At 43.7% G+C, this 15,349-nt stretch overlaps 1 protein-coding gene and 2 pseudogenes across 2 annotated transcripts in view; all 3 read right to left on the bottom strand.

Moving 5' to 3' along the window:
• GBE1 (1,4-alpha-glucan branching enzyme 1) overlaps positions 1 to 15,349 on the bottom strand; it is a 446,779-nt gene that overhangs the window by 378,014 nt on the left and 53,416 nt on the right. The gene's annotated exons all lie outside the window — the stretch shown is intronic.
• LOC135051717 (5S ribosomal RNA) lies at positions 12,177 to 12,294 on the bottom strand (annotated as a pseudogene).
• Positions 12,436 to 12,553, bottom strand: LOC135054308 (5S ribosomal RNA; annotated as a pseudogene).

The raw sequence follows: 15,349 nt of genomic DNA, 5'->3' as shown, positions 1-15,349 counted from the left end.
CCAAGAGCAGTAGAATGGCTGGTGATGATTAATTTGAGGTGAGCATATTGAATTAGGACAACAGCCTGGTAAAATCAAATACAAAAGTTGCCTTATGGAAAGCTTCCACAGGGTAAACCTTTAAATAAATACATATTATAGAGCTTCTGAATACTTAAAGTACTGGATTGCCCTGATTAAGCAGATTTAAGAATTCTCATTAGATTACAGAAGTATTCATACTGTATTTCCCCTTTAGGTAATTTGGATCCATAGCAGCAGATTTTTTAATTTTCATTATGCATGGAACCCAACAAGAGAAAACAATCATATTTCATACACGATTATCCACTTAAATCGGACTACGGCTGACAAGAACAACAAACAATACAAAATAAAAATTAGGAATATTTTATTCCACTTATTTTTTACTTTATCCCTGTTAGCATCTAATATTTCCCAGTTCTACACAAAACACAATACAGAACTAGGAACTACTTCAGCAGAGAATTCCAATTGCATTTATCCCTTTTTAGGTAACTTGGCACAGAATCAGACAGGACATTCATGTGGGCGAAAATCAATCTGTGCAGAATTACTTCTTCTCATGGTTTCTAATTTGGTTTTGCAATTTTAGCAAAAGAGTTTCGCAATCAGCACAATCGATTTACAAGCAGCACAAGTTACAATGAGGTAATAACGCTTGCATCCTTTATATTCATCAAACCTCTATAGACAGAACATTGTCTGTATGGCACAGTTCTGTACTTTTATTTATTAACATTTACTTACAAAGCACCAGCATATTCAGATTTTCCATTGTATACAAATGCATTACCATAGACCAGTACTGCACGTGGTATCTGGGCAAATGGTCAGCGGTAACCATATCAACATTTGAAATGTCGATACCACAATGTCAACATCAGACCACTGACATAGTTCAAACTGTCCACATTTACTAGGTCAACATCCTCAAACTGTCGACAGGTAATCAATGTTAGGGCTATGCTGGTGGGGGAGGTTAGGGTTAGGCATGAGTGGGTGGGTTAGGGTTAAGAATAGGTATAGAAATAATCACCAGAACGCTGCAGCACAACAGGTTCATGCCAGAGGTTACTGTCAAAGTACCGCTAGGACCCAGAAGACGTTGCTGGAGCCCCTAGAGAAGGTAAGAGACCACCAGGGACGGTCTGTTGACAGTTCATCATGTCAACATATCATCCAGGTAGACATGATCACTGTCAACATTCTGAGCATCCTGATATGCTGCATGTCAACAGTTTGACCCTGTCGACAAGTCATTCCACAACTCTGCACATACATTCCCTGCCACTTGTCCTCCCCATCAAGGTTGAGTTAAAAAATAAGAATTTACTCACCGGTAATTCTATTTCTCGTAGTCCGTAGTGGATGCTGGGAACTCCGTAAGGACCATGGGGCTACAGACGGGCTCCGCAGGAGACTGGGCACTCTAAAAGAAAGATTAGGTACTATCTGGTGTGCACTGGCTCCTCCCTCTATGCCCCTCCTCCAGACCTCAGTTAAGGAAACTGTGCCCGGAAGAGCTGACACAACAAGGAAAGGATTTGGAATCCAGGGTAAGACTCATACCAGCCACACCAATCACACTGTACAACTTGTGATAACCATACCCAGTTTGACAGTATGAACAACAACTGAGCCTCAGTAACAGATGGCTCATAACAATAACCCTTTAGTTAAGCAATAACTATATACATGTATTGCAGAGAGTCCGCACTTGGGACGGGCGCCCAGCATCCACTACGGACTACGAGAAATAGAATTATCGGTGAGTAAATTCTTATTTTCTCTGACGTTCTAGTGGATGCTGGGAACTCCGTAAGGACCATGGGGATTATACCAAAGCTCCCAAACGGGCGGGAGAGTGCGGATGACTCTGCAGCACCGAATGAGCAAACTCTAGGTCCTCCTCAGCCAGGGTATCAAACTTGTAGAACTTAGCAAATGTGTTTGAACCCAACCAAGTAGCAGCTCGGCAAAGCTGTAAAGCCGAGACCCCTCGGGCAGCCGCCCAAGTAGAGCCCACCTTCCTTGTGGAATGGGCTTTTATCGATTTAGGATGCGGTAACCCTGCCGCAGAATGAGCTTGCTGAATCGTGTTACAGATCCAGCGCGCAATAGTTTGCTTTGAAGCAGGAGCACCCAGCTTGTTGGGTGCATGCAGGATAAACAGCGAGTCAGTTTTCCTGACTCCAGCCGTCCTGGCTAAATAGATTTTCAAAGCCCTGACTACATCCAGTAACTTGGAGTTCTCCAAGTCCCGAGTAGCCGCAGGCACCACAATAGGTTGGTTCAAATGAAACGCTGATACCACCTTAGGGAGAAATTGGGGACGAGTCCTCAATTCTGCCCTGTCCATATGGAAGATCAGATAAGGGCTTTTACATGACAAAGCCGCCAATTCTGACACATGCCTAGCCGAAGCTAAGGCCAATAGCATGACCACTTTTCACGTGAGATATTTCAGCTCCACGGTCTTAAGTGGCTCAAACCAGTGGGATTTCAGGAAATCCAACACAACGTTAAGATCCCAAGGTGCCACTGGAGGCACAAAAGGGGGCTGAATATGCAGCACTCCCTTAACAAACGTCTGAACTTCAGGCAGTGAAGCCAGTTCTTTTTGAAAGAAAATAGATCGGGCCGAAATCTGGACCTTTATGGACCCCAATTTTAGGCCCATAGTCACTCCTGACTGTAGGAAGTGCAGAAATCGCCCCAGCTGGAATTCCTCTGTTGGGACCTTCCTGGCCTCACACCAAGCAACATATTTCCGCCATATGCGGTGATAATGATTTGCTGTCACATCCTTCCTAGCTTTTATCAACGTAGGAATCACTTCATCCGGAATGCCCTTTTCCGTTAGGATCCGGCGTTCAACCGCCACGCCGTCAAACGCAGCCGCGGTAAGTCTTGGAACAGACAGGGCCCCTGCTGTAACAGGTCCTGTCTGAGAGGCAGAGGCCATGGTTCCTCTGAGATCATTTCTTGTAGTTCTGGGTACCAAGTTCTTCTTGGCCAATCCGGAACGACGAGTATAGTTCTTACTCCTCTCTTTCTTACTATCCTCAGTACCTTGGGTATGAGAGGAAGAGGAGGGAACACATAAACCGACTGGTACACCCACGGTGTCACTAGTGCGTCCACATCTATCGCCTGAGGGTCCCTTGACCTGGCGCAATATTTTTTTAGCTTTTTGTTGAGGCGGGACGCCATCATGTCCACCTGTGGCCGTTCCCAACGGTTTACAATCTGCGTGAAGACTTCTGGATGAAGTCCCCACTCTCCCGGGTGGAGGTCGTGCCTGCTGAGGAAATCTGCTTCCCAGTTGTCCACTCCCGAAATGAACACTGCTGACAGTGCTAGCACGTGATTCTCCGCCCATCGAAGAATCCTTGTGGCTTCTGCCATCGCCATCCTGCTTCTTGTGCCGCCCTGGCGGTTTACATGGGCGACCGCTGTGATGTTTTCTGATTGAATCAGCACTGGTTGGTTTTGAAGCAGGGGCTCTGCTTGACTCAGTGCGTTGTAAATGGCCCTTAGTTCCAGTATATTTATGTGTAGTGAAGTCTCCTGACTTGACCACTGTCCTTGGAAGTTCCTTCCCTGAGTGACTGCCCCCCATCCTCGGAGGCTTGCATCCGTGGTCACCAGGACCCAGTCCTGTATGCCGAATCTGCGGCCCTCAAGAAGATGAGCACTCTGCAGCCACCACAGCAGAGACACCCTGGCCCTTGGGGACAGGGTGATCAACCGATGCATCTGAAGATGCGATCCGGACCATTTGTCCAACAGATCCCACTGAAAGATCCTTGCATGGAACCTGCCGAAGGGAATTGCTTCGTAAGAAGCCACCATCTTTCCCAGGACTCGCGTGCAGTGATGCACCGACACCTGTTTTGGTTTCAGGAGGTACCTGACCAGAGATGACAATTCCTGGGCCTTCTCCACCGGGAGAAATACCTTCTTCTGTTCTGTGTCCAGAATCATGCCCAGGAAAAGCAGACGCGTCGCAGGAATCAGCTGCGACTTTGGGATATTCAGAATCCAGCCGTGCTGTTGCAACACTTCCCGAGAGAGTGCTATGCTGACTAACAACTGCTCTCTGGACCTCGCCTTTATAAGGAGATCGTCCAAGTACGGGATAATTATAACTCCCTTCTTCCGAAGGAGTATCATAATTTCGGCCATTACCTTGGTAAATACTCTCGGTGCCGTGGACAGACCAAACGGCAACGTCTGGAATTGGTAATGACATTCCTGTACCACAGACCTGAGGTACTCCTGGTGAGGTGGGTAAATGGGGACATGCAAGTAAGCATCCTTGATGTCCAGCGACACCATAAAACACCCCTCTTCCAGGCTTGCAATAACCGCCCTGAGCGATTCCATTTTGAACTTAAACTTCCTTATATAAGTGTTCAAGGATTTTAAATTCAAAATGGGTCTCACCGAACCGTCTGGTTTCGGTACCACAAACATCGTGGAATAGTAACCCCGTACCTGTTGAAGGAGGGGAACCTTGATTATCACCTGCTGAAGGTACAGCTTGTGAATTGCCGCCAGTACTACCTCCCTTTCCCTGGGAGCAGCTGGCAAGGCTGATTTGAGGTAACGGCGAGGGGGAGTCGCCTCTAACTCCAGCTTGTATCCCTGAGATACAATTTGTACAGCCCAGAGATCCACCTGTGAGCGAACCCACTGGTTGCTGAAGTTTCGGAGTCGCGCCCCCACCGCACCTGGCTCCGCCTGTGGAGCCCCAGCGTCATGCGGTGGACTTAGTGGAAGCGGGGGAGGATTTTTGTTCCTGGGAACTGGCTGCCTGGTGCAGCTTCTTTCCTCTACCCCTGCCTCTGGGCAGAAAGGATGCGCCTCTGACCCGCTTGCCTTTCTGGGGCCGAAAGGACTGTACATGATAATACGGTGCTTTCTTAGGCTGTGAGGGAACCTGAGGTAAAAAAGTTGACTTCCCAGCTGTTGCTGTGGATACGAGGTCCGAGAGACCGTCCCCAAACAATTCCTCACCCTTATAAGGCAAAACCTCCATGTGTCTTTTAGAATCAGCATCACCTGTCCACTGCCGAGTCCATAATACTCTCCTGGCAGAAATGGACATTGCATTAATTCTAGATGTCAGCAGGCAAATGTCCCTCTGTGCATCCCACATATATAAGATGACGTCTTTTATATATTCAATGGTTAGCAAAATAGTATCCCTGTCGAGGGAATCAATGTTGTCTGACAGGGTATCAGACCATGCTGCTGCAGCACTACACATCCATGCTGAAGCAATAGCAGGTCTCAGTATAGTACCAGAGTGTGTATACACAGACTTCAGGATAGCTTCCTGCTTTCTATCCGCAGGCTCCTTTAGGGCGGCCGTATCCTGAGACGGCAGTGCCACCTTTTTTGATAAGCGTGAGCGCCTTGTCCACCCTAGGGGATGTTTCCCAACGTAACCTGTCCGTTGGCGGGAAAGGGTACGCCATCAGTAACCTCTTAGAAATCACTAGTTTCTTATCGGGGGAACTCCACGCGTCTTCACACAAATCATTTAATTCATCAGATGGGGGAAAAGTCACTGGCTGCTTTTTCTCCCCAAACATAATACCCTTCTTGGTAGTAACCGGGTTAACATCAGAAATGTGCAATACATTTTTCATTGCAGTAATCATGCATCGGATGGCCTTTGTAGACTGTACATTTGTCTCATCCTCATCCACACTGGAGTCAGACTCCGTGTCGACATCTGTGTCTACCATCTGAGCTAGCGGGCGTTTTTGAGCCCCTGATGGCCTCTGAGACGCTTGGACAGGCACGGGCTGAGATCCCGGCTGTCCCAAGGCTGCTGCGTCATCGAACCTTTTATGTAAGGAGTTGACACTGTCTGTTAAGACCTTCCACATATCCATCCAATCCGGTGTCGACCACGTCGGGGGCGACACCACACTTATCTGCCCCTGCTCCGCCTCCACGTAACCTTCATCAAACATGTCGACACAGCCGTACCGACACACCGCACACACACAGGGAATGCTCTGACTGAGGACAGGACCCCACAAAGTCCTTTGGGGAGACAGAGAGAGAGTACCAGCCCACACCACAGCGCTATATAACACAGGGATTTACACTATAATGAGTGATTTTTCCCAATAGCTGCTTATTATCCTATTTGCGCCTAAATTTATGAGCCCCCCCTCTCTTTTTTACCCTTCTCGTACAGGATACTGCAGGGGAGAGCCTGGGGAGCGTCCTTCCAGCGGAGCTGTGAAGAGAAAATGGCGCTGGTGTGCTGAGGAAGAAGGCCCCGCCCCCTCAGCGGCGGGCTTCTCCCGCGTTTTGTATAGCTTAATGGCGGGGGTTTTTACACATATACAGTTTCCCAGACTGTATTATGTGTATTATGTGTATTTAGTGCCAAAAGGTATTCTTATTGCTGTCCACAACAGAGACCAAAAGATACAGTGAGACACCACCTTAAATCCTACCTAGCTGAGTTTCTGTGGTGGATGAAAATTGAGGAGAAAGATCCTTTCATAAGTTATCCTTGGCACAATCCATTAATGTAAGGTTCCGGATATACTATACTGCACTACATATACACTAAATATATTGGTTAAATACAAAACTTAAATGCTACATATTGAAAGATAGTTAATAGAGTGATAAAAAAAAAAATCATACAATACATACAACATAAAAAGGAAGTCTCTTGAACAGCAAAGTACCTATATTTTCTGTATGTATGACGATTAAAATTAGGCCCCTACTCTCTCTACCACAATTCATGAATATTTCAATACCGATTACTATGAGTGAGTCCATCTTCCACAAGTCAGCTGAGCAAGCAAGTGCATATTTCACTGATCGGGATCAAAGATTCGCTCCATTTCTCCAGCAAAACAAATAGATTTCCTATGGAGTATGGCAACGCTATGACAGCCGGCATATTCAATTAGGATCTATTCCATTTTAGGCTCATTTACTCATGCAGTAAATCCCCGGCTAACATGCGATAACCTAAAGGTTGCAGATGAAGTGCCCAGCGCTTATGGTTAATGCACTCGCAGCGGCCTATGTAAGGGTAAAAGCTCTACTTACCACATAATTCTGTTTGTACCTCAGGAGCGCGAGAGCAGAAACAATGCAGCCTGTGTGGCTTACCGCCAGCTGCACCTGAATAGCTCCAGGCACTGCAACAAGCCCACGGTAAGCCCTGTGGTGCTACATATGCACTTTCAGCCAACAGGAGAGGATCAGACATTTCAAACCAGATGGATTAACTATAACTATGATGTAAAGTAACGGTGGGAACATGATGATCATTGATGACGGTTAAACATAGTCATTTTAGCGTTTAATGGAAGTTCTTCCCAATCCCACTTGTTAGGACTTCATCCATGCTACTCCCCACACCTGTTTCTTTACCAAATCCTTTCAGATATCATCCAAAGCCCCCTTTATGTCCTAGCACAATGACTTCCATGCTGTCACCTTTATCTGCCTCCTCATCCCCTCTACTGATTGTAAATGTCAATGTGTACTCTTCTTTTTCCTCCCCCGTACTTACAGTGGCCTCAAACCTGCCTGCTGCTCCTATCACTTAGGGTTCAGGTTTCAGCCAACATTGACTTTGCTGTTATTATATATGTATAAGCATATTATTATTTTCTGCAGCTGGGTACACGGTGTTCCACAGCTGTCAGGACGTACACACCAGAGAGTGGAGTCTTCATCAGGAAGTCTTTCAACTCCTAGTGGACAAGTGGGGTCTACCAGATGTAGACCTGATAGCGTCCCGACACAATCACAAAGTTCCGGTATTCGGATCAAGGACAAGGGATCCTCAAGCAGTGTTCATGGACACTCTGGCAATTTCATGGAACTTTTGGCTGCCCTACGTGTTCCCTCCAGTGTCACTTCTGCCCAGGGTGCTACGAACGTTCAAGCAAGAAGGAGGAATACTACTTCTAGTCACTCTAGCGTGGCCCTGACGGCATTGGTTCTCAGACCTGCAGGGTCTATCGAGCGTCCTCTTCTACTTCCTCAACACCCAGACCTCCTCTTTCAGGGCCCTTGTGTCTACCCGGACCTGGCCAGACTGACTTTGACGGCGTGGCTCTTGAAGCTTCACTCCTGAGGGCCAAAGGATTCTCCAAGGCGGTTATCCAAACTATGTTAAAGGCCCGCAAACCGGCTTCTGCACGAATTTATTATAGGGTCTGGAATTCTTACTTCACCTGACGTGCTGCTAAGAATTACAATGCTTACAAGTTTAGTACTTCCAGACTTCTGGCTTTTTTGCAACAAGGCCTGGATGTAGGACTTCGTCTGGCCTCCCTCAAGGGGCAATATTTACTAATATTCGTGTTTGATTCGGTTTGTGTAGTGTTTAAACTCGTTTTGTATCGGGTGCATTTTCATGCAACTTTTTGAATCCATATACGCAAAGTTACGAAGCAGTCGACTTTATGGTTTTCGTGTTTTCCGATGTCGATGCCAGTCGGGTTTTTTTGGCACATTTACGGCCGTCATTGTCGTTTACGTACGTGTTTTTGTTGTATTTGCTGGGTTTTTTCCTAAGTTAAACGCGGCAGGGTTTTTTTTTTCCCGCGGCCGCATTTTCACTTTGTTTCGTTTTTCATCCCCGTTCGTGATTGGTTGTGTTTCAGATGGTAGGAGTGTCTGTGCGCAACCATATAAATACGCTCCCAAACCGTCCGCACCTCGTGGTTTTAGTTAGTGGTGAGGAGGAGGGAGGTTGTGCTGTGGAGGTAGGTGAATTTGTGGTTTGGTGAGGAGTGTTGGTAGCGATTTCTGAGTGTGGTAATGTGTTTGAAAGTCGTCTTGTCATTCTTGTAGTCTTGTATTTTGTGGTTTTGTTTCATTTTTACTCCAAGTTATTTTTCTTTATAGTCCCTTGTCAGTGTGTGTGCGTGTGTGTGTGTGTGTGTGTGTGTGTGTGTGTGTGTGTGTGTGGGGGGGGGGGGGGGGGGGGGTGCGAGTTGTTTAGTGGTAGTGGAGGAGTGTGTTGTTTGTCTTTTTTTTCTGTGTTAACTGTTTAGACACACAATTATGTGTGACTCAGAGGTGGGTGAGGTGGAGGGTGTGAGTGAGGGGGGAGGAGGTCGGTCAGGAGGAGGAGGTGAGTGTTAGTAAGGATAGTGAGGTGGAGGAGGTGGTTAAGGTTGCTGCAGCAGCCTCAAGTGATAGTGACAGTCAGAGTGCTCCGCAGCCACGCACCACTACTAAGACTGGGCGGAATGTAAAGTTTAGTTTTGCTGAAAATGTGGCATTGGTGCGTGAGCTGATGAAGTATCAGAGGCAGCTATTTGGCCCTGAGTCCGCAAAGGTGCCAACACGGAGGAAGACTGTGTTGTGGGCGAAAGTTGTTGCTGCTGTCAATAGTGAGGGGGTGGTCAAGCGGACGGAGGACACGTGCCGCAAACGGTACTATGACATAAAGCGACGTGTCAAGTCAAAAATGGCCAAGGAGGCGAAGTCGGCTCGAAAAACCGGTGATGGGCAGCCCTATATTGCAAGATATCTGGAGTATGAGGAGCCCATGCGGAGTGTAATACCTCCTGAAGTAGTCTCTGCAACCCATGTCCGGGATTCCGATAAGCCCAGGAAGAATGGTGAGCATGTGTATTTGCATTTACATTCTATGACCTTTTTTTTTTTTTTTTTTTTTTTAAATGTGTGTCATGTGACGTTGCATGTTACTCCCATCTTCAAGTGTGTGTCAGCAAATACATTGTTTTGGTTAATGTTTAAAACAAAAGCCAATGTAACATCTTACTTTATTGTATGTCATGTGTTTTTATGAAAGATATTTTGCATGTGTAGTTTGGACTTGGTGTGTCTATGAATTATCCTGCAATAATGTTTTCCTTTTGGGCCTTTTTTTGAAAATAATTGTGACTATGTTTTATATTTATGCGATCCATGTGCAATGTTTCAAAAACAGTGGTTGTCATGTTAGAGGCTGGAGTAGTGGAAAGTGGATTGGAAACCACTTACATGTGTAATGTCATTATTAGATAATGTAATATATTTTAACAAAATACCACTATTTCTTTGATAATTTTTAGTTTGTATTTGTACCGTGACACCACACTGCAGTGTAATTTTTAAAATAATTTATACATTTTGGTTTGGCTCATATAGTGGTAATGTGTGTTTGGAGTGCCACATCACAGAGCAATTTATATATTGCATCTGTAATATTTTTCCTTTCAATACAAAATGAAGATGTGTGTGTTTTTGGTTGGTAATGTTTTTTTATTTTTACTTGTGGCCTATGTCAGTGTCCTGTACATGTTTTCCTGTGTTGATTTTTCCATAGTGCATATGTCTATTGGACAATGTTTATTGTTTTATGTATTGTTTTTTTTGTTTCCGGTCCTTATGTTTTTATTAAAAATAAAGCAAGCATTTCCTAAAGAATAAATGTTTATAAGCATAATGGGTGGATGTATCAACAATAGCATGAATATTTTTTTTTTATTTTTTTTATACAGTGTTTGAAAAAAGCAGTACTACTCGTCGGCCAGTAACTCCTATCACATCTGATGATGACAACGCTGCGGAAGCAGGTAAAGTGTCCATTGTAGTATAGGGTATGTTTGTAAAGAAATGGCCATAACAAAATTGCACTTTCATTAATAGGTCCATCAAAAGAAGTATGGAGCAGCAGAAGTCGGACTTCTGTAAGACATCACCACAAAAACCCTGTGGCTGAAAAGAAAGCAAGGTCGTATGTCCCGGGCCAACCACAGCAGGCTGCCCCGCCACGAAGATTATCGTCCGTATGTTCTGTCCCCCCACTCCAAATTTTGAACACACCTCCAAGACGTCATCCACACTCCCCTCATCTTGATTGTGAGTATCAAACTGAAATAAATGTTAAAAATTTCAGAACGTAATCCAAATTTTTCTTAACCGCATTAAGTCAAAACACATCAAAAACTTAGATACTTACCGTAGTAAGTAAAACCTGAAATGGAATCCAAGCTAAATGGCCTTGTCCACATCCAGTAAAGATATGTATGTCCACTTAAGCCATACAGTATGACATTGTGTGTAAGATGCTGCAACAAAAAAAGCATGTTTTTTTTTTTAGAAAAAAGTAAGGTTGTTTTTCCAAATTTCACATGTGTCTTTGAGGTAACATTGCAAAATACATATAAAAACATTACTATGTTTGTTTGATCAAAGCTATAAGGTAACACATTATGGATTCCAATGTGTTTTTATGGTGGAGTATGTGTGAGCTACAATAAAACTAAAGTGTTTGCTTTCACAATTAAGTAACCAGACACATTTGCCACAAACAGGCATATGTATGTATTTAAGTTATGAGTGATGATGTTGCTAGGCAGAATATTTTAAAGCAACAGTGAATGACATGTGTTCCATGTGTAGTGATTTGTTTACATTTCTCAAACATATGGATAGCTAACGGAGATTTGTTTAACATTTCAGCTTCTAGTCCTGGGAACAGCATCCCTCCGCAAAACAACAGCAACACAGTGACATGGAGGAGACAAACATCTTAGAAATGCAGCCATTAAGGCAAGGAATGAGCCCCCCAGCACCTGTGAGTACACCACCACAGCAAAGCACACCACCACCACAACACAGCCCAACAACACCAGTAACACAAGGCCCTGATCAGGTGTTTTGGACCATTTGGGCTAGACAGCAGGCCACTAATGAAGATTACAATTGAAAAAAGCAAGAGAAAGACAAAAAACCCTTTTTTTGGGAGCACTCATTTGTTATGATAGAAATAGTATATAAATTATTAAAACATAACCTTTAATTAAACCTTGAATAAAAAGACTGACAAAAATTGGGACTCGTGTGTGGTGTTATCTGTTAGTGTAAATCTTATTTAACCTTTTTAGCAAATGAGGTATAAGATAATTAAAGAGGTGAAAATATCAGAGGGATGGTGAAGGATACCAAATGGTTTCTTAGGATCCAGGGTATCCAAAAGATCACTGTGCATGCCTGAATTTAGGGATATCTAGGTTGGAACAATATAGGCTTTGTCAGAATAGAGCTCAAGAGGAATGTAAGAAGGATGGAGCAAGAAATGCAATGAGGCTTCCTTTAGTGAGAAGAGGGGCGGGGGGATTTTGGACAGAGGCCCACTGCACCTGGTATTCTCAGGAGGTTTCCCGTCCTAGTACTGACCAGGCCATGCCTGCTTAGCTTCCGAGATCGGACAGGATCGGGCGTATTCAGGGTAGTATGGCAGTGGGCCGATGATGGGGGGAAATAGAAGGGAGAAACAATTATATTTTCTGTACTCTAATAAAACGGTACCATGATGGTCTGAAATGGTTTTTCCAGATAAGAGTGTGTGGCGATTTATGGGATGAGGGCAAGTTTTTCCTTAAAAATGGCCCACTGCACCTGGTATTCTCAGGAGGTTCCCCTTCCTAATACTGACCAGGCCATACCTGCTTAGCTTCCGAGATCGGACAAGATCGGGCGTATTCAGGGTAGTATGGCCGTGGGCCTTTCATAAAGGAGAAGGAGAGGTCACACTCTGCTTACTGTACTTTACATAAATCAGGACTGAAATGGTCCGAAATGGTATTTCCAGAAAGGAGTGTGTGTGAAGAGTAAAGGAGTATAGACAGGAAAAAGGGGAGGGGGGAAGGGGGAAAAGGGGGGAAGGGGAGGGGAAAGGGGGGAAGGGGAGGGGAAAGGGGGGAAGGGGAGGGGAAAGGGGGGAGGAGGGGAAGAAAGAATTGATGCAAAGGAGAGGTGTTGATTGTATAAGTCTCCAAATAGGAGATCTAATATAATGAATAAATGATCATGGGGAACACACCCCAAAAAAATTTTCACAGACTCGCTGTGTGATATTGTGGGAGATATACTGACAAAAGTTATATAGTGTGATCACTAAAAAAGTATATATGCGATTAGATGGCTGAAAATATCCTCTTCAAATTAAGGGGTTCCTTGCTTACTGGGGGAGACCCACAGGGTAGATAAAGAGCTCAAGGCTGGCTCACAAAAATTTTCTTAGAACACACAAATGTAAACTGTTACTTGCTCCATAGAAACAGAAACACATTAATAAATGAAAAAAGGATATAGGTTTAGAGCTCAGGGCTGGCTCACAAAAAATATAAATACATTAAGCCTTATTTCATCCTCTTGAGGACTGACATAACATTGGAAAATAATGAATAAATAATTTACATTCAAATGCTGCTGAGAATACAAAACATGCAGATATAGATAAACATTAGTGTAAGGGATAAACAGCATAACTGTGATTGATATCCATTGGGGCATGAGCGGGGAGGTAATGAGGTATGGACTGTAAATAGTCCTATACTACAAACAGTGCTTCTGTTGCTATGCAATAATGCCGCAGAAGCAATTTGTTTAGGGGGAGAGAGTGAATAATCAAGTCCTGGTGGTTAAGTATGTTACCACAGCCGCAATGTGTGCGGTCAGAGTTGTCCAGGAATCCCCCGGCGTTCGCCTGCTAGCAGTGATGAGCGCGGCCGCCCGCTTCCGGACTGGGCGTGGCCGCGATTACGTCACCGAAGGACGTCTCTCGACGTACGTTTCACCTAGATAGGCTTGGTCACGAGAGCCTCTCTCTACTGCTCTCCTGTGACCAGTATATGAGTACTGAATTGACCAATAAAGTTAGTGGAAGGATGATGGATAGATGACTGGTCCAATCAGGTCAATTTTTGGAATAATAGATGCGGCCATTGTGGAAAAGGGAAAAAGATGATTGTGTGTGAGACAGGAGTAGGGAAACTATGCGTGATGATGAATAAAAGTATAGGATGAAATGTACATACATATATATATATATATATATATATATATATATATATACACACATATATATATATATATATATATATATATATATACACACATATATATATATACATATATATATATATATATATATACACATATATACACACACACATACATGGCTGTTGTGATGAAAAATAAAATATAAAATTGATAAAATATAAAGTATGAAATAAAAAAAGAAAATTAAATAATGAAATAAAATAAAATAAAATAGAAAAGATAAAAATAAAAATTAATAAAAGAGTAAAGGAAATGGTGAATGACACAAACAGGCATATGTATGTATGTAAGTTATGAGTGATGATGTTGCTAGGCAGAATATTTTAAAGCAACAGTGAATGACATGTGTTCCATGTGTAGTGATTTGTTTACATTTCTCAAACATATGGATAGCTAACGGAGATTTGTTTAACATTTCAGCTTCTAGTCCTGGGAACAGCATTCCTCCGCAACAACAGCAACACAGTGACATGGAGGAGACAAACATCTTAGAAATGCAGCCATTAAGGCAAGGAATGAGCCCCCCAGCACCTGTGAGTACACCACCACAGCAAAGCACACCACCACCACAACACAGCCCAACAACACCAGTAACACAAGGCCCTGATCAGGTGTTTTGGACCATTTGGGCTAGATAGCAGGCCACTAATGAAGATTGCCTGCGTAGGCAGACACAAATGTTTGCAAGCCTACCATGTCACCTCAGAAGAATATCAAGAAATCTGAGTAGACAAAATGAACAAACAACCAGAATTGGCAATACCATGGAACCCATGCGTACAGACATTACACAGGTCATGGGCAACTTACAGCGCATAATGGAAGAACAGCACAGACTAATGGAAGAACAGCACAGACTAATGGAAGAACAGCACAGACAACAGCAGTTATATGAACATTTTTCAAAACAATCAAAAGATTAATGAGTTTATTCCGAATTGTAGACAATCAAAATGCTGCTACACGTGAACTCAATGCCACCCTCACTAACCTGAATGAAACACTCAGATGCATGCACCAACAGCAAACAAGCAGCAGTTCTGGTACGACTACTCCAAATATCACGCCAGTCTCATCACCACCAAGACGCTCCACCAGAGCACGACAACATGACAGTGCTAAAGGCAAAGGGCAGGACAAGCAGCCACTAAAAAAAACGTGAAAAAAATACAAGTTAGACATTTGTGATAAGTAACTCGAAATAGTAAGTGTATGTTTGGCAAAAAATATTTAACACTTAGCTCCTTGACAATTTATACAACATCATTAATTATAAGTGGTACAAACAACAATATAAAATTTGTACGCACATTTATTCTTTACCATTTTTTTTTGGTATTGGAGGAGGGAAATGTTGATGGAGCCGCACATACATGTTAGCAGGAAGTAAACAGACCACTTGATTTTTTTCTAAACATTACTCTTTCTAGATTCCAATCATTCTCATATCCTGCAG

Source organism: Pseudophryne corroboree, chromosome 2, assembly GCF_028390025.1.
Source record: "Pseudophryne corroboree isolate aPseCor3 chromosome 2, aPseCor3.hap2, whole genome shotgun sequence".
NCBI classification, from domain to species: Eukaryota; Metazoa; Chordata; class Amphibia; order Anura; family Myobatrachidae; genus Pseudophryne; species Pseudophryne corroboree.
The sequence above is the reverse complement of the archived record's forward strand: the minus strand, read 5'-3'. Positions and strand labels throughout refer to the sequence as shown.